General features: G+C 38.6%; 1 protein-coding gene and 1 long non-coding RNA gene across 4 annotated transcripts in view; one reads left to right on the top strand and one right to left on the bottom strand.

Annotated features, from left to right (window-relative positions):
- The window catches only part of KCNJ3 (potassium inwardly rectifying channel subfamily J member 3), a 154,308-nt gene that overhangs the window by 38,223 nt on the left and 89,588 nt on the right, over positions 1–26,497 (bottom strand). The gene's annotated exons all lie outside the window — the stretch shown is intronic.
- Positions 5,074–11,982, top strand: LOC121030577 (uncharacterized). Its single transcript, XR_005790301.1, has 2 exons — positions 5,074–6,251; positions 7,012–11,982. It is a non-coding gene; the product is annotated as an uncharacterized LOC121030577 (long non-coding RNA).

Raw genomic sequence — 26,497 nt, 5'->3', positions numbered from 1 at the left:
GCAGTCATTGCCCAGGGAATGGCAACTGCATTACCCGTTAATTACACATTTTTAAAAGCTACAAGTTGTGACTATTTATCTGGGGCAAGTAAGCTCCATTTTGGAATATAATGTTGGAGGGACAATGCGTTTATATTATTTCTATATGAGGAAGATTCCAGCTGCCACCATCAGAGTCTATAACTCAAGCCCTTCCCCAGTCTTAACATTTTGTCCTTAGAGCAAAAAGGTTGAGCTTACAAGATGAATAAGAAGAGTTACATATTTCAATCTCTAATGTGAAGTCTGATTCAGCTCCCTGGATGATGTTAACATCACACCCATGTTATTTCATTTTCTGCTGAGCAAACGTTATAAAATGTATAAAACTGGCTCTAAATAATAACAGATTTGTCTTGAGCAGCGGCTCATTAGGAAATCTTTCTAAACCTACACTCTACCAGAATTCACTGAAGTGGGCAAGAACATGTAAGAGAAAAGGGGAAAGGGTGAATGCAACTTTGGATCCTAAAAGAAGTAAACTGTGCCAAATAGAGTGTAGGAGGTATCAGATGACGGAAGGGTGACTTTGGTCCACAATTCCAGGTATGATAAAAAAGCCCGTTTGGGAAATAAGTGGAGCACATCTCAGAGGACCACGGATACCATTTGCTATCTTACAGAGGTCATGGGCGGTGGGTTCTCAGCAGCTGTTCTTCAGGTAGAGGATTCAGAGGGCTCCGCGTCGTTAGCACTTGGAAAAGACTGTGTCAGGCAGAAAAGACGGGGACAGCTACAAGCTGGTTCCTAATGTGGGCAAATAGGCTTAAAAAGAGGGGGTGGTCTGCCCTGTTGACTAGTACATATATTAAAGATACTCCTGGGGTGCTTGGGTGGCTCAGTGGGTTGAGCGTCCGACTTGGGCTCTGGTCATGATCTCACGGTCTGTGAGTTTGAGCCCTGCGTCGGGCTCTGTGCCTGCGTCTGGGAGCCTGGAGTGTGCCTCAGATTCTGTGTCTCCCTCTCTCTCTGCCCCTCCCCCACTCATGCCCTGTCTCTCTCTCTCTCTCTCTGTGTCAAAAATAAACGTTAAAAAAATTAAAACAAAAAAAGATACTCCTTAGCTATCCAACACAGCACTTATAAGTGTGAGTTTCACCTACTTACTAGCTATGCAACCTGAAGTCGTAAGTTAACACCAAGCCCTTACTAACATCAATTCCTGCCTCTGAAAAACAAGAATGATAATAATAATACTTATTTTGTGGATACTACCTAGATTAGTGAAGACACTGAATGTAAAGCACTAATATAGGACCCCTGGGGGGCTCAGTGGTTAAGCGTCCATCTTCGGCTCCGTGAGTTCAAGCCCCGTCATGGGCTGTGTGCTGACAGCTCGGAGCCTGGAGCCTGCTTCAGATTTTATGTCTCCCTCTTGTTCTGCCCCTCTCCTGTTCTTGTTCTGTCTCTCTCTCTCTCTCTCAAAAATAAACATTAAAAATTTTTTAAGTAAAGCAATAATATATATTAAGACTCACAGGAAGTGCTCAATAAATATTGGTTCAGATTATTAATATCCATATCTATAATGAAGAATTTTTCATTTTTTCTAGTTTCACTGTATCCTATGACAGACAATCTGGCATGCGACCTGGCAAAGAAAATTATAGACAAACTATTTTAATATCTCTTCACCGGGTTATGGAGAACCATAATAAATTGAAACAAAATTCTGTATAGTTCATATCAACTTCCAATATTGTACCATGCCTACAGGAATGAGAAAACAGAAAGATCCCAGATGTGTTATTAAAAAAAGATTCTTTAGTCTGAAACAGGGGGTTAACATGGAGACTCACCATTGCCCTGGAGATCCACTGTCTTACTGTGAAATCAATGTTCTATAAGAAATATAAAACAACTCTAGAAAATTTCTAATTTGTCTTCTCAATAGAATTCAAAAGATTCTGTAGTTTTCACAATGTAAACAAACAGTCATGATACACTAGGAAAGCTTAGATAGAGGTTTTTTAAGGTTGCTTTAAAGGCTTTTTTTTTAATGTTTATTTTTGAGAGAGAGAGAAAGAGATAGAACGTGAGTGGGGAGGGACAGAGAGAGAGGGAGATACAGAATCTGAAGCAGGCTCCAGCCTCTGAACCCACAAACCGCGAGATCATGACCTGAGCCAAAGCAGAACGCTAACCGATTAAGCCACTCAGGCGCCCCAATTGTTTTAAAATTAAAAGTACAAATATACAAACTAAAGTATAAAATTATATATTACATATATACATGTACACCTATTTGTTACAATTTTGGTCCTTATTCTTCTTTTACAACTAACAAATAGAATACATTCTGTGTCCTACACACTGTGACAAGGTTGTCTGTCAAAATTTCATTGATTATATAAATATGCTCCTGTTCAGGTCTACTAGGCTTTTGATTAGAATGGAATTATTTTTTTTTACATCAATTTGAACAAAGTTTTCCCTTTTTAATATTGATTCCTTTAGTCCAGGACAATGGCATTCAAATTTTGTATTATACACAGTCAATAAGCATTTATGAAAGGAATAAATAAATGCCACCCAATTATTTTTTGCAATGTCCTTTAAAAAAAGGTCAACATTTAAAGGTTATTTCAAAGCATTTTGTGTTTTTAATTTGGTAAATTAAATGTTTTTCCTCTTAGAGAATTTTCTATTTAATTGTCACTATCTAGTAGTAAAGGCTGCTGAATGGAACTTTTTCCTTTGCCCAACAATTGACACCAGAGGAACAACTTTTATGAAAACCCAAAGGGGGCTGTATTTTTTTTAAAAGAGAACTGCAAGCAACAGGGGCTAGATCCTTCTACCAAGCTAGTTAAGTGTGGCAAAACTGGATAAATACCACCAGTCTCTGCTTCAAGCCCACAGTTCCCCCTCTGGTATCCCGTTTCTCTAAGATGGCTGTAAAGCACACTAACAGTTGCTTCTTACCTGGACATTCCTCAAGAAGACAGTCTTGCCGGAGCAACTCATGCTGGTAGGATGACAAGGGACAATGGATGTTGTGGGGGGTGGGATCTCACATTAGCTGACAGGGGCCAAAGGGAGACAAAGCTGCTACTCTCCAAGAAGTGACGGAGAGGCTTGAAATACAGTTGAAAACTGTCCCCCAAACACTCTTATCTTTCCTGAGAAAGCTACTTCATTGGCAAAGACTCCAAACACACATGGATCCAATTTAAAACCCACCCTCTCGGTTGATGGGGGGTGGGAGGGAGGGGAGGGTGGTGATGGGTATTGAGGAGGGCACCTTTTGGGATGAGCACTGGGTGTTGTATGGAAACCAATTTGACAATAAACTTCATATATTGAAAAAATAAATAAATAAAAATAAATAAAAAATGAAAAATAAAAAAAAAATAAAACCCACCCTCTCATCCGTATCACATTTAACATTACCTGTTATTTAACACCTACTGTATCTCCTATCTCTCTTTTGACCAAGCACTCCAGAAGATCTAAAAGGGGTGGGGAAGGAGATGCCCCCACACACACTTCTTCTCCACAAGGCTCTGAAGGAGTACACCATGGCCTTTCCCCATTGGGGTCCTTCACCTCAACTGGACTATAGCTGGGTTTATTTTATTTTATTTTATTTTTTTTTCCAAAAGGAAATTTTTTTTAATAGAGGATAAGTACATTTAACTTGAATGGTTAAGATAGTTTATATAGCTGGGTTTAAATGGGTTATTATTTATCTGTATTTAGTGTTTCATTCACACTTATTAAATATGCAATAAATATAATAAATATATAAAAGTGAAGAAAGTTGTCCACACTTTATCCCACAAAGGAACAAACCTAGTCCTCCTACTTCCACTCTGGGCAACATAATGCAGAAAGTAACACAACAAAATGTTCTAAAATAACATTTAACTTGGAGAAGGAAAGGGCTATACGTGAACAATAGCAAATAAAATGTCTTCCTTCTGACGAAGTTTTATAAGGCTATGAAATCAAAGCACTTGCCAGGAAAGAAAGTTTTATCTTATTTTTTATTTTTTTAATGTTTATTTATTTTTGAGAGAGAGACAGAGAGACAGAGTGTGAGTGGGAGAGGGGAGAGAGAGGAAGACACAGAATCTGAAGCAGACTCCAGGCTCCGAGCTGTCAGCAGAGCCTGACGCAGGGCTTGAACTCAATGAACCTTGAGATCATGACCTGAGCCGAAGTCCAATGCTTAACGGACTGACCCACCCAGGCGCCCCAGGAAAGAAAGTTTTATGTATTTAGATCTTGGCCTGTATCTATTATAGTTTCTTTTTACTGGTCTAATAAATGACTTAGCTGCAATGAGCTCAAATAAATATTGAAATTAGATGCCCATCTCGTTAATTTTGGTTTAGTTTCTATTTTCTTAATTCATCTGTACTTTAGTACATTTTTGGATATTTTTCAAAGAGTAAACCAACTGTGGTAGTACCATTTAATGATTATGTTAATATAAATTTATTTGGAAAGCCAGGTTTAAGACATGCTGAATCCACTGGTCTTCTGCTTTGATTAACTGTCTTGTTTAGTCTTATGATTGTATTTTTTAAGTATATAATATCTTACCTCATTAATTGCTTTAATAATTGCATTTCTGATATCCTATCTAATAGGATATGTTTTTTTAAATTTGTTTGTTTATTTATTTATTTATTTATTGCACAAGTGGGGGAGGAAAAGAGAGAGAGGGAGAAAGACAGAATCCCAAGCAGGCTCCACACTATCAGCACAGAACCTGATGTGGGGCTCAATCACGACCTGAGCTGAAATCAAGAGTCAGACACTTAACTGACTGAGCCACCCAGGTGTCCCTAATAGGATATTTTTTTTTAATTTTTTTTAACGTTTATTTATTTTTGGGACAGAGAGAGACAGAGCATGAACGGGGGAGGGGCAGAGAGAGAGGGAGACACAGAATGGGAAGCAGGCTCCAGGCTCTGAGCCATCAGCGCAGAGCCTGATGCGGGGCTCGAACTCACGGACCGCGAGATCGTGACCTGGCTGAAGTCGGACGCTTAACCGACTGCGCCACCCAGGCGCCCCAGGATATGTTTTTTTAATGTGCCCTTGTCTTGCCTATTTTTCTTACTCCCCGACCTTAGAGAACACGTCTTAATAATTTTAAAAACCATATTTAGTGCCCTAAACATATAAATGTTTCATTTATGTGGTACTGAACTAAATTTTGGAAAAATGTAAACAAAATAAATGTGTATGTATGTATGTATGTGTGTATATCTGTAGTTTTTAATGATGTGTAATATCATATGCATTATGGGAAATAGTTATTTCTTTATAAAAATTCATACAAAGGTATAAAGTATGAACTATGAAGTATGAACTATGTATAAAGTATGAACTATGAATATGAACTACTTCATATCTTGTATGAAGTAAGCATGCAATGCCAGCTCTTTGAATATTGGACAAAAAAAATATTATGGTGGATAAGACACTATTCTACAAAGTATGTTATTGCTCTATATGAATATATAAACCAAGATGACTTTGGGTTCTGGCTCACAGTTCATAAAAGAGACAACTAACTGACCCCTCTGCTTCTGATGGAAAACCAGCGAATGAAGGAAAAATCCCAAACTAAGGCTTTTTGTAGTATAAGGAGGTTAAACAAAAACCTGACTACTTTCTGTCAATCCAATGCTACTTTTTCTCAGCCCTGTATGAGTGTTTCTGATCATTGCTTTGTAGAAATTCACTTTGCCCCTCAGTTTGGTAATTAACCTAATTATCTTACATTAATTAGCGACCTCTAGCCTCGTCATTTTCACAGCACTGCTGTAGGTGAGGTCACTGACCCCTTTCCCCAGGTTTCTGCCTACAGAAATGAAGTTCTAATTTCTCAGAGGTATTGGGAAAATGCCTCTTGCCATTCTTACTTACCTGAGTGGTGGCATCAGGAGAAAGAACTGGGTACATTTATCAGCAGTTAGAGATTTTCTTTCTCTGCCGCCTTTCTGTTCCTCGCTAAGATGTCCACTCCTGGGTGCACCTACCTGCAGCCTGCAGGGGTGCTTAAATATGCTGGAGGGAGGGCAGCGGGAAGCTATTACTATTCCTGTCTGATCAACCACCTTCCCGCCGCATCACTGTGTCCTGCGAAACTAAATTATGTCGTATTTTCAGCCTTCAAGATTCACGCATTTGCTGTCTGACGATGGTGCACCTTTTGTCACAAAGGCCACCCAGCATTGATTCAACCATTCAAGGTATTTGATGGACATTTCACACTTCTTTCATCCTGAAATGCCAGTGTCATGAAGAAGGGGCATTTTTTTTAATGCATTGAAAATATTTCTGACTCTACCACCCTCACTTTTCCTGATCCACGTACCTTACTTAAGGCAGTTTGGTCACCCAATGTGGCAGTTCTCCAAAGTGGCTCTTTTCCTGGTCATCTCCTGAGCAGTGACCAGGATCACAGTGTTGAGGAGTTGTACTGACCTATTTTGAAAATCTGGGATTGCATTCTATCTTTCCTGGCCACATTGCTTCTTTTTTTATGCCCTAACAACAGCCTCAGGTCAGCCTGGTACATATGCTGGGTGGCAACCTGGCCAAATGGTGGCCCACAGAATTCAAACTTAATTCTGGTTCAGCCACCCGAATCCTCTTGCTGTGTTGTTACAGTCATGAAGATAATAATTACTAAGCTGCACATACTAGTCCTCTCTAGTCCATGACAGAGACCCATGTGAGGCAAGGTAGGAGGGAGGGCAATAATGCATCTCAGTAAATTTTACTAAGATGCTCTTATCCCTCTTGCATCTAACACTCCAGCTGAAAGGTCTGGGTACAAGGAGATGATGACTGGAGAACAGGCAAATTTACAGCTACTAGAATGGGAAATGCTAATTTTGGGGAGTACAGCGAGAGCAACAATTCTGACATGTGGGAGGGAACACCGTAGGATTGGGGACGGGGTGAGTACAGAGCAGGCAGAGAGACTAATGATCTTTTGTCTTTTAGAACCGACCTGGAAGCTTTTTCACAAAGGAAAACATCCCAGCGCATCTTTCACAAAAGACAACAAGCTGCTTATTAAATGACTCCTAGACCTGCCATGTCCCACCAAATGGTGGTGACCATGACTTGATATTTAGTCTCTACAACTTGACTGAGAAGTCAATCAGAAACATTAGCGAGTGATCCCAGATGCTGCAGGTCCCACACAAAATGCCTGTCAACACCTCTAAATGTCTTTCCACCTCTATTCCCATCTTCACCACCGGGTCATGACGGGGGATAGAAGAATGCCACCCAGCAGGGTGACAAATACTATATGTCAGTGTGACTGCCGTCATGTAATCTCTCCAAAGACACAGCTGAACCAGATTTGGGAAAACTAATATTTACCAGCTGGCCAGGAGGGCACTTTGGAGACTGTTAACCTGTGTCCCCTGACTGATGTAGGTCATATCTGTAGCGAACAACAACTACAATACTCTCCTTCCAGGGGCACCTGTGTGCCCCTGGGACTGAACTACTTCTGGGGAAGCTACATATTAACTTGCATGAACTTGCCCCAGTGTGCACCTAAGGAGTGATCAAAAGAGCTCTTCAAATGTTTAAGAAAACACCACCAGCAGATCCTGTGGCTCCCAGGTGACTGTGAAGATCTCTCTGGAATAGGGTACTCTAAGCTACTTGGGGAGTTCCCAGAAGGGATAAATCCCTGTGTGTGCATTCATTGGGTGGTTATCCCAACAATGGGAGCCATCCAGTCAGAACAGGTAGTAAAAGAATGTGTCTCTGGACCTCAGCTGAAATGATCAATGATACCATTTTGGACACAGAAGGCATTCAGGTCAGCTTCAACTCACTGGCCAGAACTGCTATGGAAAACAGTATTGTCCTACATATCCCTCTCTCAAGACCAAAGTGAAACCTGTGCAGTCACTTCGACGTTGCTATACCTGGATTAATGCCTCTGAAAAAGTGCAAAGGTCAGCACAGATGCTTAAAGAGGAAGTCATGTGTCCTAAAGTACATACCTTTATGTTTTGGGGGTTTCTTCAGCCTGCTTAGTCTGGGACCCTGGGGGTCAGGATTGAGGTCAGTACTGCAGGCTGGCTCCATCCTGCCACTTACAGAATTGTTGACAGAAGCTTTAATTAAATGTTGCATGAGACAAATTGAACAAATACAGGTCTACTCTCTACTGATACAATTAATCAGAATGGCCCACCCAGTGGCACTCTCATGTGAAAATTTGATCTCGGCTAAGGCTGTGTAGGGCTAAGAGGTGGTTTTGGGGAGAGGCAGTCTGCCAGGGCTCTGAGCATCCCTGCATATTCTTGCTGAGTGAGCCAAACTGGAAAGCTTACCCGTCTCCTGATACTGAGCAGTTTTTCTAGCTTGTCACATAAGCAATTGAGTAGGCCAAGTCCACTAGAGTGTGACAGCCATGTAACTGCATGCTTTTCTGTGTAAGGGGAATCTGTTTTTTGCCATTTGCTATAATGTTTGCTGCTTGCTCAAAACATGATTTGGCCCTGGGTCCTTCAGTTGTGAAACAAACCCACTGCATATGGGCCCACTGCATGGCCTCAATGGGACTTGGGAGGCAAGGGGGACAGGCAAATATGTTGATGTTCATGCTTCTTGCTGTGCCAAGAATAATAAAGTTCTTTGTCTCTGACCCAGGCGTCTTGAGTCTTCTGCCAGAACTCATGTGATGGTGGCTGGCTCACTTGTTGGCTCGCAAGTAGGGGAAAATCAAATCTTAGGATCTCTAAAGTTCCTGAGAGAAATAACATGAATTCGGAATGGGACAGAACTGTTTTCTATTTAAGCATCTCTTAATCACCTTCCAATTTTTTTTTTAATATATCCTTTCAATTAATAAAAGGCACATTACCTAGAAAACAGCTGGAGTAGGATTTGAACTAGGCAATATGGATGCAGAACATGTTTTTATTCTCCTATACTTCTCTATATGCTGATGTGGTTTAAAAGCATTGGAACATTTGCATTTTATTTAGTAAATTTCCCATGTCTCTTTTACGTGATTCTGTTTGTAACACATTAACCAACAAATTTTTCAAAGCCCTAGTCTCTAAATTGGTAATCACTTTAAACGTGACAAATCTTTAATTTTCTTTAATTTGTGTATGATACATAAACATTTTCAAAATAAATTGATTGTAACATGCCCATGTTTCACACCATCACTATCATTTGAATATAACAAGCAGTTACGAGGTTGATTGAATATCAATTAAAACATAATTTAAACCTAGTTATATCATGGCCCTTTAGTTGAAAAATTCCAGAAATCTAGATGCCAAGAATTTACAAAGTAAAAATATAATCTTAGTTACCTTGTTCCAATTTGTAATTCATGGGATGTGCCCACTTTGAAATGATCCCTGTACTACTATTTACAAATTAACCAAGAAAAGGAAAAGACAGATTTTAAATCATTTCAACATGTTACTCAAATGTTTTCTGAAACAGAAAAAAAAAAAAAAAAAAGACTCACAGACACTCTATGTATGAGTACAGAAAAGTCACGTTCACCAGATCTCTACTTCATCTTAGTCCAAGGCTGTTCTGCTCCTCAAATGTCTGCTCTGATCCAGCCACTTACACCATTCCAGCAATGGAGCCACCTCAGGCTCAGGGCACCAAACACAAGAAGGATATCCTGCCCCGAATTCCCATCACTTCCTTTCAGCCCCTGCTTAGTCTGGTAGGACAGGATTTTTACAGAATACTGCACATTCACCTCAATTTTTAAAATCATTCACCAGTTAAAGACAATTTTAAATTTTAATTCTTATCCTCATCTTGAAAAACTGATTTGGCAATGAGCTTTTGGGACATAATCCATTTGTAACTTGGGGATTTCCTAGAATTTTACATTAAAATATAGAAAAACTCAAACAATGTAACAATGGAAAATTGATAATGTGTAAATCCTTTATATTATAGACTATTATGTACAATGTTTAATGAGGTTAGGAACATGTCAAACATTGGTAAATATTTCTCAAGTTGGGACTATGGCTTCAAGTCAAAGTGACCCAGATTTCAACTTCAATGCTATTACTTTTTAGTATGTGGACATGAATAAATTCCTTAACTCCCTTTGTTTTGGGTTATTCATCAATAAAATGGGGCTAACACCTTGTTTACAGGATTGAATGCTATGTAAATGGCATCATACCTGGCACTTGCCACATCGGGTGAGGTGAATCCTAGCTATTATTATCTGATGAGAGATTCAGAAGAAAATTAATCATGAGAATATGGGAGAATATGGTTTCTCCTTCATTCTTACTCATTTGACTACTTTGTAACATTACCATAATGTGAAATATTTGCTAGACAATTGGGAAACAACATTTCTGCAAATGTGGACAATGGAAAAAAAATTAAGAAAACTCTGTGTGACTCACAAGCAAAGCAAGTGACATAGTATCAGAAATAGCTCTACAGTAAATTCACTTGATTAGATTTTAACTACATCTGGACTTTTCAGTTAATTTGAAACCCTCATAACTGTTTCTTTAGAGGTATTTCACAAGCCTGTACCCCTGGATGCAGTCTTTACTAATCTTTTGTGCCCCATGCTGTGCTGTGCTATTTTTCATGTGTTAACTTTCATGGCGTCTGAAAAACTACCCTTTAGAGTAGGTTTTATTTTTACTATTTTATAAATAAAACCAATGCTTAAAAAAATTAAGCTATCTTGAGAAAAATCATAGCTACTAAAATTCTAGGCTTCCAGGTTTTGAAACAGCCCCTCCAAACCCTGAAATATTTCTTAGAAACATAAAGGCTTTTAAAAAATAAGCTTGAATACCTTAATATAGAATGCATTTTAATACTAATTAGATACTATCACAACTCTTAGATTTCATAACCTTTCCTGCACTCTTTTTAAATTTTTTCTTGTGTTCAAAAATAATAAAGTAGCAATTTTCTGTAGCAGGAACACCATTATTATTCACCTACAATGTAATCAACATTATTTACTCACTTTTTATTACACTCCAGCTCAAATTCAGTATTAATCTTGACTACATTTCATTTCCATGTCACAACATATCTTTATTTTTATAGATAGCTTGTTAATGAGATGTTTTAATTAACGGTTTCATTCTGATTTCAAATCTTTGACAAAGAAAACAATGTCAGCTAACCCCACGTATAAGTATGTATTTTAATAGCCAGAATTTAAATCTTAGATTTTTGGAATTAGGATTAGAGAGATACATAATTTAGCTCAAACTGAAGGATAAAATCATGATTAGGAACATGCAATCTAGGACTTTCTTCGCCCTTCTTTGAAGCTATTTGCTCAAAAACGCCACGTAGATACACAACCGCTAAAACTGGCAATATTACCTGGAACAACATTGGAGACACCAGAACCAAGGCGCAGAAGCCACCACTCTGCTGAAGTCCCTCACCCAAGCCACACTGAATCATGCCACCCCAGGTGATGATTCCTCTTTTGTCTCCAGCAGCACTTTCTATATCATTGTAGACAACTGGGAGACAAGAAGACTAGAAACAGTACAACAGAGGAGCAGTTGTCAAAAAACAAAGAAACGACTCTTTAAAACCCTGGAAATATCAGATGATGGGTAAATGGGTAGTAGGTTCTTTTATCAAAGACACATATAAGCAGCTATCCATTATTCCTGACTGAACAACTATTACAGTCAAATAGTCAGAACAGGAGATGATCCCAAAGGAGCAGCATATAGATCTAAACTACAGGAATACATACGAAGAAAATGGGGATTAAAAAAGAAGAAGGAGAAAATGGGGCTAAAGGCTTTTTGTTTTGGTTCTATTGTGATTCTAGGTCTAATACAAAACGAGGATGGGGGGGGGGCTAGAAAAACTGAGGGAGGTAAACACAATTCCTTCCCGGTACCCAAAGCAAACAACTGATGGATGTGTTCTCTTTTAAAGTTGACTACAGGGGCGCCTGGGTGGCGCAGTCGGTTAAGCGTCCGACTTCAGCCAGGTCAGGATCTCACGGTCCGTGAGTTCGAGCCCCGCGTCGGGCTCTGGGCTGATGGCTCAGAGCCTGGAGCCTGTTTCCGATTCTGTGTCTCCCTCTCTCTCTGCCCCTCCCCCGTTCATGCTCTGTCTCTCTCTGTCCCAAAAATAAATAAATGTTGAAAAAAAAAATAAAAAAAAATAAAAAAATAAAGTTGACTACACAGAAAAAATAAATACAAACTATGGGATCTATAAATAATTATAAATAAAGGTAAGAATAAATTTGCTGACACATATAGTTCTTACTATTTCTTTTATTTACTTATTTTTATTTTTTAATGTTTATTTATTTTTGAGAGAAAGAGAGAGCGAGCACGAGCAGGGTGGGAGCAGAGAGAGAGGGAGACACAGAATCTGAAGCAGGTTCCAGGCTCTGAGCTGTCAGCACAGACCTGACGCAGGGCTCAAACTCGCGAACTGCAAGATCAAGGCTGCTTAACCAACTGAGCCACCCAGGTGCCCTTGCCAAACATTCTTTTAAATATTTAACATTTCTCTCTCATCTAATCCTAACAATAACCCTCTAGAGCCAGTGGCACTTTATTTCCATTTTTTAGATCATAAAAATGAAGCCAAGTCATGTACCAAATTAAGGTAGGTGATTTGCCCAGGGTCATGCAGCAGACTTAAGTGAGTAAAAATGAAATTTAACTCAGGTATCTGGCTCCAGAGAACACAGGCTTAATACTCCCTTTATCTTCTATATGTGAGGCTTAAAAAAAAAAAAAGGAAGTGGGAATGTCTAAGACAGATTCTAAGACAGTTAGTGGGTATGTCCTCCAACTCGGGTTGGGCGGGGGGTGGTGGGCACCAGATAGGTGGGAAACTGTTAGAGACAGGAACGTTGTGAGCTTTGCGTCTCTGAGAGGAGTGATACCAAGAGTCCTGCTCTTACACACCCACCTTCCAATTGGGCTTTTGTATTTTTAACTTACAACATAATCTATACATCGAACAAAAGTTTCCTCTAAAGGCACTAGGGAAAAGCACGACAGTAAAATTATTTTGAAAATAGGATTCAAAACACATTTTTGAAAATAACTATTTGGTATCATCAGAGAGCGTCAAGCTCTATGAAACAAGACAATGGGCCATAAGGAGAAGCCAAGCTAGAATGAACAAGATATAATAAAGAAGTTGGCAGAAATAAGAGAAAAAATGCAAAATATCCTAAATACTGATGCTCAATTAAAAGCCATTTTGAAAGCAGTAAAAAGCAGAATTAAAAACAGAAAATGATGTAGAAGAAAAAAAATAAGACATACTCTGAAAAGAAAAAGAAAAAAAAATCACTGAAATAAAAGCTACAAAAAATAGGACAGATGCGAGGGAATAGAATAGAGAGCCAACCTCTACATTCATTCCATTCCTGCATGCAACAAATACTTATTTTTTTCCTAGGACTACTCAAAACCCAAAACCTCTTGCCTCTAAAATCATGCCCATAATTTTACAGAATTCATAAATGGAGAGAAGGTGACCTCTTGCCCTCATTTTGGGTGAACTGAAATGGAACTGCAAGAGTTCTTTTGGAAAAAAAAAACTAGAAAAAAATAAGCTATATTCAAAGATATTAAAATTTTTTTTTCAACTTTTTTTATTTTTGGGACAGAGAGAAACAGAGCATGAACGGGGGAGGGGCAGAGAGAGAGGGAGGCACAGCATCGGAAACAGGCTCCAGGCTCCGAGCCATCAGCCCAGAGCCTGACGCGGGGCTCGAACTCACGGACCGCAAGATCGTGACCTGGCTGAAGTCGGACGCTCAACCGACTGCGCCACCCAGGCGCCCCTCAAAGATATTAAGAGTAAATTTTCCAGAGCTGGGAGCAGAGACGACCTAAAGCTACAGATCAAAACAAGCCACTGAAGACCAGACAAATGTAAAACAAATGAGCCAACATGTACATATTTTCTTGACATTTTTGTTGGAGTTGCAAGGGTAATAAAAACAAACTTTTCTTTGTAGACCTCAGCTATATGCACTGCTAATTCACTGGCCTCTTTCAAGACTGGACACAAATGTTACCTTTTCACTGACCCTGTCCTGACCATCCTATTTAAAATTACAATCCACACCGACTTAATCCCACTCTGCTCTGTTTCTATTAATTCTTAGCACTTAGCACATGCTAATATGCCAGAAAATTTCTCATATGCTATGTCTAGAACATAAGCTCATTGACGGATTGAACATTTTTGTGCTATTCATTGATAAGTCCCAAGAATAGAGAGTAGTTCCTGACACATACTAGATATTAACCGTTAGTTTTATTAAGGAGTGAAGTGGCCAGGAAGGGGACAGAGGGTAGAGTATATACACAGAAGACATATCAGGCCTCAAGTACCTATACTTGAGGAAAAGTCAGAAATGTAGTTGGAATGGCAGAATGGGATCAAATGATGGAGAAGGGCATGTTTTGTTTTGTTTTAAATTTTTTTCTAATGTTTATTGATTTTTTTAGAGAGAGACAGAGACAGAGCACAAGCAGGGGAGGGGCAGACAGAGAAGGACACACAGAATCTGAAGCAGGCTGCAGGCTCTGAGCTGTCAGAACAGAGTTCAATGTGGGGCTTGAACCCACAAACCGCGAGATCATGACCTGAGCTGAAACCGGACAGTATATGGACTGTGCCCCTGGAGAAGAGTGTTTTATTCTAAGAAGTCTGGAGATAGTTCTATAGATAATAGGATTTAGATTTTGAGCTGTCCTAGGTAAAATAAGAACTGGTGTTTGAATCCAATGGGCAAAGATTTAGAAACACCTGGGACTTGAGTAGACCACTGGCTTCTCCATCCCTCCTCACTTTTCCTGCCCGCCTAACACAAATTCATAGAATTGTATATACAATCCTCAAATACTCACCATCTCAGCGCTGTTTCTCTCCTAATCTAACACATACATGTGCACGCGCGCACACACACACACACACACACACTCACACACACACACTCACACACACACACACACACAAAGTCTGTTACTTAGTCACAGCAAACTCACCACACACCAAATGTAAGGTATATGGTTAAACTTCCAAGGTTTCCAGACAAAGGTTTAGTACTTTAAATATGTCAACTCTTCCCAGATATATCTGAAATTCAGTGCAATCTTAAGAAAAAAAAAAAATCTCAAGTTTTATGTTGTTGTTTTTTTCTTGGAAGAACTTGTCAAGTTGACTCTAAAGTCCATCTGGAAGAAAAACTGTGCAAGAACAGCCGTGCTTTTGGTGCGGGAATGTAACAACGACAAAGAATAAAGTCTGTGACTATTAAAACCTGAGAGTTAGGATAAAAGAACTACATGAAATTTGGTGCAACTTCATTTAGTGTTAAAAACAAGAGAGGCAACCTAAATGTTCAACTTAAGAATGGCTAAATTAATCATATATTCCACAAAATATGGTATACAGGGAAGAATTCCAACAATATAACTTTCAGAAAAAAAGAAAGACACAGTATGTGTGTGTATGTATATACACACGTAAAATATGCTTCCATTTTTATAAAATAACACTAAAAATAGTAATAATAACAAAACAAAATATGTTTCATGTATGCATGGAAATGCATTATCAGCACACTAAAACTAAACAGTGAGGTTTGGGTAGAAGGAATTTTTCACTTTCTATCTTATTTTATTTATTTATTTATTTATTTATTTGTTTGTTTGTTTATTTATTATTTTAATGTTTATTTTTGAGAGAGAAAGAAAAACAGAGCATGAATGGGGCAGGAGCAGAGAGAGAGGGAGACACAGAATCCAAAGCAGGCTCCAGGCCCTGAGCTGTCAGCACAGAGCCTGACGTGGGGCTCGAATTCACGAACCACAAGATCATGACCTGAGCCGAAGTCAGACACAGCCAACTGAGCCCCCTGGGCACATCTTCACTTTTTATTTTAGAGTTTCTCCTTCCTATTTGTGTTACTGGAAATTTTAAACAAGGCACATATTTTAGGTTTTACTTTTGTAATTCAATGTACATTTGTGCATGTCTCAGGGTATCAAATTTCAGGCTTTAAGAAAAATCCACTATCTAATTTAGGTTTTACATCAACTTTGTGAAACACGGTCACACATTAATATTCAATTTTACAAATGAAAGAAGAAGTAAAAAATAAATAAATAAATAATCCTCTGCAGAATGTAACTGGAATGCTTACACACTGGAAAAGTGACAGCCCCCTTTATATGCCAAGCAACTCGAACATTAAGTGATGTATTATATGTCTTAATAAATGCTCAGGGGCATGAATAAGAGACAGATTGTTTCTAAAAGCCAGGAAGATAAATACCAAGTTTGAGACTCTTCCTTCTCCCACTCCCTAAAATGGTAAGCCCTTTGCCAGATACTACTGAGCAGCAATGGGCCATCGCCTTACAGTCAGCAGTGCTACAATAGAATGGGATCAAAAATGGGTCTAAAATTAAACGGACTTAGTCAGCTGCAGTCACAGATTCTGAAGCAAAAATTTTAAAAAAGATTTTCCTACCTTTAAAAGAATACTTTACACAGTTGAATTTATGGCTCCTCCTAATATATTCTACAACTCTTAAGTACTCTTTCAAATTTAAAGTGATAAACAGCAGTAAAACTAAGAAGATAATCATTTGGTAACCTATATAACCTACTTTAAATGGTCTCTCCATAAAACCATTCGGCTCCGTTATATAGTATGTTTTTTCATAACTAGTATCACAAATCAAACTTTAAAACATGATTTGAATTAGTGACTAAAAAATTAATGGGCAACACAGACTTCTGTATTAGCTTTTTTTTCTTTAATGTTTACTTTGAGAGAGAGAGAGAAAGCATGTGCACACACGAGTGGGGGAGGGGCGGGCAGAGGGAGAGGGAGAGAGAGAATCCCAAGCAGGACTCATAGGCTCAGGGCAGTGTTCTGTGCTGGGCTCACAGGTCTCTATCTCACAAACTGTGAGATCATGACCTGAGATGAAATCAACAGTCAGATGCTTAAGAGACTGAGCCACCCAGGCACCCTTCCATTAGCTTTTCAAATGTTGAATGCTGTGCCTGAATTTGATAGAAAAACATAACCCAGGATCCTCAACTGAGTTAAAGGCCCAAAGGCATCACTTCATTGAACAAGATAGTTACTATTCAAAAGACACAAAACAAATAATTATGCCAATATATCAGCAAAATCTCTAAGAGAAAATTATAAAGGCAGGTAATTGGAATACTTAAACATTGTCTAGACAACATAATTGGGAAAACTGCATTCTTTTAGTGTTGATTTATTTTGGAGAGACAGAGAGCACGAGGTAGGGAAGGGCAGAGAGAGAGGGACACACAGAATTTAAAGCAGGCTCCAGGCTCTGAGCTTTCAGTACAGAGCCCGATGCAGGGCTCGAACTCACAAACCAAGAGATCATGACCTGAGTGGAAGTCGGACGCTTCAGCCAACTGAGCCACCTGGACGCCCCAAGAAAAAATTGCATTTTTAACATTTGTAAGAAGATATCCTGTGGGATTAAAAAAAAATAACATTTATAATTTGAGAGACAGAGAGAAACAAATCATGAGCAGGGGAGGGGGGCAGAGAGAGAGGGAGACAGAGAATCTGAAGCAGGCTCCAGGCTTTGAGATGTTAGCACAGAGCCGAATGCAGGCCTGAACCCATGAACTGTGAGATCATGACCTGAGCCGAAGTCGGCGCTCAACCAACTGAGCCACCCAGAAGCCCCTCTGTGCGATTTTTTATATCCACAGAAATCCACAGAAGTTCTACTCAGTGCCTACTTGACCCGACATCTCTTCTTTTCTGAATGTATCCCTTGAGTGGCATGCCTAGAATGAGTCCCTCTGCTGCAGATCCTGTAAAGACAGGCTTTGATTTCTTTGGATAACCTCATACAATTATGTCATTTGGCATTCCATCACATTTGTTTAGACACACAACCTAGTTGCTGCTTAATCCATCACCCATGTTATGCAAGTGATAGTAGGAGAAAGGCCAATAAAAGAAATGTGCAATTTAGTAAAGAATAACAATGATCCAGGGTTTTGTGAATTGGTCTGCAAGGATAGTCCAAAGGATACCCTTCTCTTAAGAGTTGAGCTGTCATTCATACTCCAATGCAGAAATCCAATTTCTCAAAATCCAATGTCTCAGGTAGAAATCCAATTCTCTAAGTCTCTTCCTACTCTGTATTGGTGCCTTGGGCTCCACACCAATTTAATAGGGAGAATAAAAAGGAAAGCACCTCACAAAGAAATGCAAAAACTTCTTTTATATGAGTCCCAAAAGGCCTGCTTTTCAAGTGTATATGAGACAGAAGTACCGTTTGTAATTTATTTCATCTAGACAGGTAGCAAATCAAGTGAAACGTTAAAAAGAAAGACTTTTAGCCCATTCAATATTCTTAATAAGCTAAAACACTTGAAATATTTTAAATAGGAAAAAAAATGATACGTGAAGATAGTAACAAAAAATGGGTTTTAGCAATTTAAATTTTTGAGACATTTATAAAAAGTATAATAAATAATATTATTACATTACAATAGTGAAATAACCATAGGGAATTCATTTTAACGACAGACTATCCCCTAAATGTGGAGCACTGTATACACACACACGTGTATACATACACAAATACATATATAATACACATGCATACTATAGGCAGTAAAATATAATTTCAGCTTTTAAAGATGCAGTTGTACTTGATTCTTGTTTCTCCAGGTGACAAGCTATAGATTAGTGATCGCCAGCTTTATAAAACTCATTTCCTATAAAACTGTAGAAAATACATAACTGTACACTAAGCCCATCTAAAGGAGAAACAAGAAAGTTAGCATAACAGGCTTCCTTAGGCCTAGAACATTAAAAAAAAAAAACAAACAGCAAAGCTGAAAGAGGCTCTGATAGATGAGACCAACATGTATATTTTTAATGCTGTAAGTCTGAATGTAATCTACTAAAGGTTCACAATGTCAACCAAAGTTATTTATTGAGGAACACTGGTTTGTGACAAGGGACAGGGGTGTTGCTGTGCAATAATGCATACTCACTTGCCAAATGTAAAATGTAAGCTTCACAGGATAAAAGGAAATTATAATGGTTCAAAAAGTAGATTTTTCAAAGCGGCAGCTTTAATCAGATTATTCCAAGAAACTTGCAAATGACACTAAGCAGATAGCCTTTCTTGATGAAGCTTCCTTAGTGTCCTATATAGCATTTCTCTCTTAGGATCACAGATCTGTGTTCCTCACTATGAGTTTCCTGATGGCCACAACATTGTTTTGTACTCATTGGTAGATCTCATTACACAGTGGCTGGCATATAGTTTGGATAGAAGGAAAAAAAAGCAACACATTGTAATTGTTCTTTCATAAGGAAAGTACTAGGCAAAACTTTATGGACTTTCAATATGTCATCATTTACTAATACCTACTGAAAACCTACTATGTGCTGAGCCTTGTGCACATACTTATGTGAGCTGAACTAGGAGCGAAATTACCTCTGATTGAGAAGAATGAGGAGTCAGATGACTCATTTATTATTCAACAACATGCAGTGCTTCACAAAAACAGAAGTATTCATCAAAAGTAATGATCACACTTGTTCATAAATGAGATTCATTATGACTTTGAGGGCAAGGTGCCATTTGGCAGGTTAATCCCCTTTGCTGGGGAAACGAAAAGAGAGAATTTAGCTGTTAGTGCTCTTCTAGATATATTTATTCCTGGATCTCTCTCTCCTCCACTCAGTCATACCGCAACATATTGCACACTGCTTTAACTTGGAACAAGCACCAACTTCAAAATTCAATTTGGAAAACCTTAAAAATAGACTGAACATATCATGACAAATCAAACGTTTTGAAATAACACTGTTGGCAAGGTGGCTTTTACTTAAAATTGAAAATGTTAACATTTTGCAAGAAGGTGAATTATTTTTCTTGGCAGATATGTTTTAAAGAACGTTGAAAGAAAATACTGAATAAGAACAAAAGTTTCTAAAGTGAAATCAGTTCCCTTAAAGGAAATAAAAACATCAAGGAGAAATGACAACAAAATATATATTATTTCCTATCTGACAAAAACAACACTATCCGAACAAAAGCTTCCTACCAATAAAGCAACAGAAAGTCTTACTCAATAGCTTAAGATATAAAATTATAGAATATATTCATCCAAGTCTTCCAGTTACATTTGAAATGTCAGCTTTTAATTCAGTAAAACCTAACTTTCCTCATACGTTGGCTGTGAGGATTTCTAGACACCTCCACCTTACGCCGCTGAAACTGAATGCACTAAGCCCTGAATATAGCAAGGCATTTGCTTCAGGGGGGGAAAATGAATTACCATAATTTTTGGGCTCAGAATCAGCAAGATGAGTGTCTAGAGGCATTAAATCCAAGCATCTATATTCAATCCATAGCCATTTCTTGTGGTACTTTTCACTCATTTACTCATTCAACCAACAAATATTTGGTAAGTGCCAGGCACCTTGTACTGGTTGCTGACTTCACAAACATATTAAAGGTTAGTTACCAGACTCTGAAAATCTCCATCCCAGCCCCCTGTGTGTGTGTGTGTGTGTGTGTGCGTCTGAGTGCATGTGTGTGTTTAAAAGATCTGGTAGCCAATACATGACAAACATAAAATTTGAGAAGCATAAGATGTGAAATGTATTATGTAATGCTCTCATCCAGGACATGTCTGTTTATAACCCACAGATACCGCTTTATAAAATCACTTTAGAAAAATTCATATGTGTAAGAAATATAAAACAGGGTTAAGGACCATGTAGTCATGATATAGTGATTCAATCAATGTTTCTGAATTTTTGTGGTATATTATAGTTCTGGAAATCATATTTTTAAAGAAGACAATACAAGGCAGAACACAACAAAAAGGGGGTGCCCGAGTCGCTCAGCCAGCTGGGCATCCAACTCTTAATTTCGGCTCAGGTCATGATCTGAGGGTTGTGGGATCCAGCCAGGTGTCAGGCTCTGTACTGAGCATGGAGGCTGCTTAAGATTCTCTCCCTTTTTCCCAGCTCATGCTCTCTCTTTCTCAAAAAAAAAAAAAAAAAAAAAGGCAGGACTCTCCAGCACTGCAGTGTTCCTTGTTTACATCTGGTCACATACATGCCTGCAGTTTCCAGCATTCACCATAAATTGATAAGCAGACACCTACAAGGCACAATCTTAATAGTGTTTCTATCATTGCCTGTGATTACTCAAAACGATTCGGTGTCATCAGTGGATATCTTCTAATGAGCAAGAAGGAGTTTGCAAGTACCACACTTCCTCAAAGAGAAAGAAAACACAGTGCAAACTCATCAATATAAGGCTTATGAGACTGAAGTGCAGTTTTCATTAACTCACTGATCTTCCCAAGAACTTGAAGCGCTGTCCTTTCAAGTGCCGTGACATAACCCCTTAGCAACTACACTCTATTCTGAGGGGAAAAAAAACACCTTGAATAAGCCTGGTGCCTAAATCTATTCTGTTCCCTTAAAACTGACCATTTTAAGATGCATTTTCCAATGCTCTATTTATATTTAGCACACCTTCAGGTTTTCATCTCAAATAAAATATTTCCCTTATGAAGATTTATGTTAGGTATTTAGGGTAAAGATTTCCTTTATCTTTTCCCTACCTCTATGATCTTTATTTATAATCATAAAATATTACTTTGTTCAGGAGACATGTTTTCATTCAAGTGGGTTGAAGCATGTTTGACAGCATGATGAACTAAGTTAATATTTTTAGGTAGGACAGTCATGTCTCTAAAAAACACATGAACACATAAAAGAAAAATAAATAAACAAGGACAATCATTCTGTGAAGACACGGGCCTCTCTGCCTTTGGCTTTGGCTGTGATCAAAATACAGAATGATTCTCCAGGCCAATACAATCACTTAACGAGTGATTCCCTGATTTAAACAAAGCCTGCATTGCTCCAAATAGAATTTTGTTGGGATGTTACACTACTTTAGGAAGTGTGATGATGGAAGGAAAGCTAGAAGCAGGAGAATCCGCACGGAAATAAGTCTATGAACTAATAAATTAGCCTGTCACAGCTCCATGGATTATCACAGCAAACACGAGACTCCTGGATCGGGGACACTGAGACTTATTACTCAGAGCAAAATCAGAAACAGATGTTATCAGCATCGCTGAGCGCCAGATCCCACAGGATAACCCAGAGGTCTATGTGGAGCATACCAGTGAAGCAGGGCTGTTCCACCAGAGAGAAACTTTGAGCTCAAGAATCTGCTACTTTGACAGCAAGCAGTAAGGCAGCCTCAGTTCTGTTCATAAGGAGACCGATACTGAAGGATGAATTCTTGAGATGCATTTCCTCACTTTTCAAGCTCACTCGCTGTGTAAACAATCCTGAGAGGTGCAGAGGTACAGGAATGATCTGGCATCCTCTGTGAGACATATAAAAGCTCAAGTGGACCATCGTGGACTGTCTTCCAACAGATCTGAAAAAGAGTCTGGATGTGCCCAAAGATGGGAAGTCCTGTGCTTCTTGCTAGAAACCCAGAAGAAGTTAAATACAAACCATTTACTCTACTTCCGCTTTGCCTTTTGAAGAAGCTGCATAAGGACAGGGGCCTTTATTTGCTTTTTGGACCGAAGTAATCTCAGGGCCAAATACGGAACTTGGCCCATAACAGGGATTCACATGTTTTTCTTGAATGAATGAATGAATGAATGAATGAATGAATTCTGTTTGCTAACGTACTTGTCCCATTCTGTTAGACACCCTGCTGATTGGTCACTTGGATCTGGTATATTTTCTCCTTGTGCCACTATCTTTTGCTATAAAAAAGTGTGGCTTGCTCCTCTAAACTAACACCAAAGACTTTCTACTCTCTGCTTTGACACCCTGGTTCCAAGATCCTTGCTCTAACTCTCTGGTGTTTTATCTACCCCAGAGCTTTTATATCACCTGCCTGTCTGCTCTCCAGAGTCGTGCATCTTGTCTCCTAGTCTGCTGGTTCGAACACCTGTCCGTACTGCTGAAAAGGGCAGATTTCTTGGTCAAAATCAAGTTTCAAAACCTGACTTAGCCACCTGCTAGCTGCAAGAGTATGTCATGCTCTGCAATCTCTTGTGGACTCAGAATCTTTAAAATGGTAATGATAATAGGATCCACTACATGAGAATTAAGCATGTGTAACCAGTCTGCAGAACGGGCTGGACTCGAAAGGATTCAACAAAGAATAAAACACTTTTTTTTTTTTAACATTATAGCCTTCTAAAAATCACTTCAGAGCACCATTTCTTCTCTTCCCTGTACAAAATTTGGGAAGTTGTAGGATCTCATACCTGAGATCTGTAACCACTTTGAGACATTAATTAACAAATAATTCTTATACTATGTATTTTAAGCTACTAAAACTTTAATCTTAACCAGTTAAAACTGAAATACTACTCTAGCTTGGGTACAACCAACAAATTCCAAAAGCCCACAGCAGGGGCAGGATTTATGTTTTTGTTTTGTTTTTTTCTGTTTTGAGTATTCTTCTCCTCTAAGCCCCACCTCCCTGTCTTAGCCTCTATCTCTCAATATCTCCTGATTCTCCAGATTGTAGGAAAGCAGATGTGAAGATAAAATCAAAGTCTTCTGTAAGTAAGGTTGTTGAAATCTAAATACTAGCAATCTCTTTCGGCATACTTCTCTGAGTTATTCAAAGACTACCCTCTCTTCTCAGGGGGTCTTCTCAATACCCACTCCTCAGCAGAAGGGGCAAAACCCTTGAGAGTAGGACTCCTCAAGACTCTCATTCAACTCCTGCTGTATATTCCATACAGTTTCTTTCTGCTAGGATCCCCTCACCCATTGTCGGTGCACAGATTGAGAAGTCATCCAAAAAACCCCCCAGATCTTAATCATTAACAAGAAAGAAACAGTTACATCTTATGATAGCCTTTACAAACCTGTTTGATTTCTTTGAAGGGAGGAGCAACTTTGTTCAAAGCGTTTCAACCTCACAACAAAACTACAGTGAGAAATGAAGACAAGGGGTGCCTGGGTGGCTCAGTCGGTTAAGCGTCTGACATCAGCCCAGGTCATGACCTCTCAGTTCGTGAGTTCGAGCCCCAAGTCGGGCTCTGTGCTGACAGCTTGGAGCCTGGAGCCTGTTTCGGATTCTGTGTGTGTCTTTCTCTGCACCTCCCCTGCTCTGATTCTGTCTCTCTCCTCTCTCTCTCTCTTTCTCTTAAAAAAATAAAATAAACTTAAAAAAAAAAAAAGAAATGAAAGACAAGCAAAATAGTTAAACATTAATAGATCTATCATCATACTTACTAGTCATTCATTTGGGAAGCCTCAGAATAATTCGAGAGTGTCAGATTCAGGACAAGTATGTAAGAGGAGTAATGAAAGCAAGTGGAGGAGATAATTGAAGTTCATGCAACAATATAATTAGGGAATCATTAAAAGTGTCAGGAGAGGGTACAACTTATGTTTGGTGTCTGCTGCTCTATTTCCCTAGCAATTTGGTTGTCAGAGTAAGATTTGCTGAAGTTCACGGTTTGTTCTACACATGACTGTCTTACCTGTAATGGCAAAATACATATTCTAGGGTATCTTTTTAGTTCTCTGTATTACTTTGAACAATTTGGTCGACATGTCTTAAAAGTTGTGCTATTTCTGGACTTCTGTTGCAACGGTATCTGTAACCTGATGTCATGAAAGGGAGCCAAGATCATGCCCCCAAATGAGAGTAGTATTTACAATACGTATCAGATCAGTTGTCTTCCCCTCTTCCTACATGTATTAAAACAGCTGCTTGTTACTGATCAGCTTGATGTAACCCGATTTCTATGATTTCTCAAACATTATAAAGTAGTATTAATAATATTCTTATTAGAGAATGCTGATCACATTAGAATTCATTTTGTATTCCTTTATTTTGCTCCAAATGCTCTCTGTTGCTTTATTTTCTTCTTCACAACTTCTTCAAAACTTCTATCTACCTACTTATCTTTGAATACCCAAAGCCTTTCCTTTTTGGGCACTTTAACATCGTATTACATGTTTACCCACAGAATGTCAACAAAGATTTTGGATTCTAGATGGCAGTCTAAAATACCTGGGTGAAAATACACATCTATAATGTTGAGGACAGAGGATAAAGGAAATTAATTTCTCTATTTATCTTTTGTGGATCTTTCTTTGTCTTGCCAGGAAGGGTTTATGCTTTAATGAACTAACAATATCTAACATCTGAATGGTGCTTGGTATATTTCAAGGTACTTTTGGTTGTGTTATCTCAGTAATCAGAAGCATAACATGTAGTGTTAGTATTTTCCCAAGAAAGTAACCATGGTTTCTGAGCTCCCTTTGCCCTGCTAGTTCCTAGCAAAGCCCCCCATAAAGCAAACTCACATTAATTCAGATTCCTTACTCTTTAACTCACATAAAAGCCCTATGATATTCCAAAAAAACCCACAAAACAATGTAAATTCAAAGAGATAGTGGGTATAATTTCCCCTAGGGACAATGTCTTCATTTTAAGTCTAGCCTGATTACCAGGAGGCCCTAAATACACGGTAACTTCTGGGCTTGTTGGTTAGAAAGAAATCTAATACTTAAAGATCTTTGTGCTTTTTCTTACTGTTGCAATATTATACAGCTAAGAAAAATATCAGTCACCAAAACTTTGAGCCCTCGGCATATCAAGAATTATGGAATCAACATAACACAGGATAACCACCAATATCAAAAGTTAACATTCATATCAAAAAGTTATTGACCACCTGGTAAAGGTTTCTCAAACCCTAAAACTGAACTTCAGAATGCAGACCACAAATAACTCTGAATGAAGAGCAGATAACATAGTTTTGTTTAGAAACCTCACACCCACACCAAGGCAAATTTAGGGTAACTTTTTTTTCCCCAGTATATCCTTATTTTTCATGTAGATGCTACCTCACCTCTTGAAAATCAGCCTGTCAAATATGTCTGACTAGTAGTTCTCGCACTTGAGTTGAAAAACATTTCAAACTCACACAGTGATATTTTTTCACCCATCTTAAAAATTATAGAAATATTAATCGCAGGAAACACAAAATATATTTGAAGTCAAGTTTTTAAAAATAAGAAGAACAGGTGACCAGGCAAAACTTGTGTCTACAACAAATATCACTAGCTGTCTTAATTCCTCCGTCAACATTTATTTAAAAGATTAGTTTTGCTAGCAGACAAGTAACTGTAAAGTCCAGAAGAAATAGAGAAAATGACCAAACATCCACCTAGGCACAAGAAAATGCTAGCGAGTAAGTTGTTTCTTCTGCAACATGAGAAAAGACTGCCATATTTCTCCATTGCAGTAGTACAACCCCTGACCTCAAATCTGAGAACACCAGCAACCTGTGGTAGGTATGAGGCACCACTTACTCAGCTCCTAAGCTTAATATTTAAGCAGCCCCTTACTAT

The sequence above is a fragment of the Herpailurus yagouaroundi genome, unplaced genomic scaffold (genome assembly GCF_014898765.1).
Source record: "Herpailurus yagouaroundi ecotype Mexico unplaced genomic scaffold, PumYag 140, whole genome shotgun sequence".
In the NCBI taxonomy this organism is placed as follows: domain Eukaryota; kingdom Metazoa; phylum Chordata; class Mammalia; order Carnivora; family Felidae; genus Herpailurus; species Herpailurus yagouaroundi.
The sequence above is the reverse complement of the archived record's forward strand: the minus strand, read 5'-3'. Positions and strand labels throughout refer to the sequence as shown.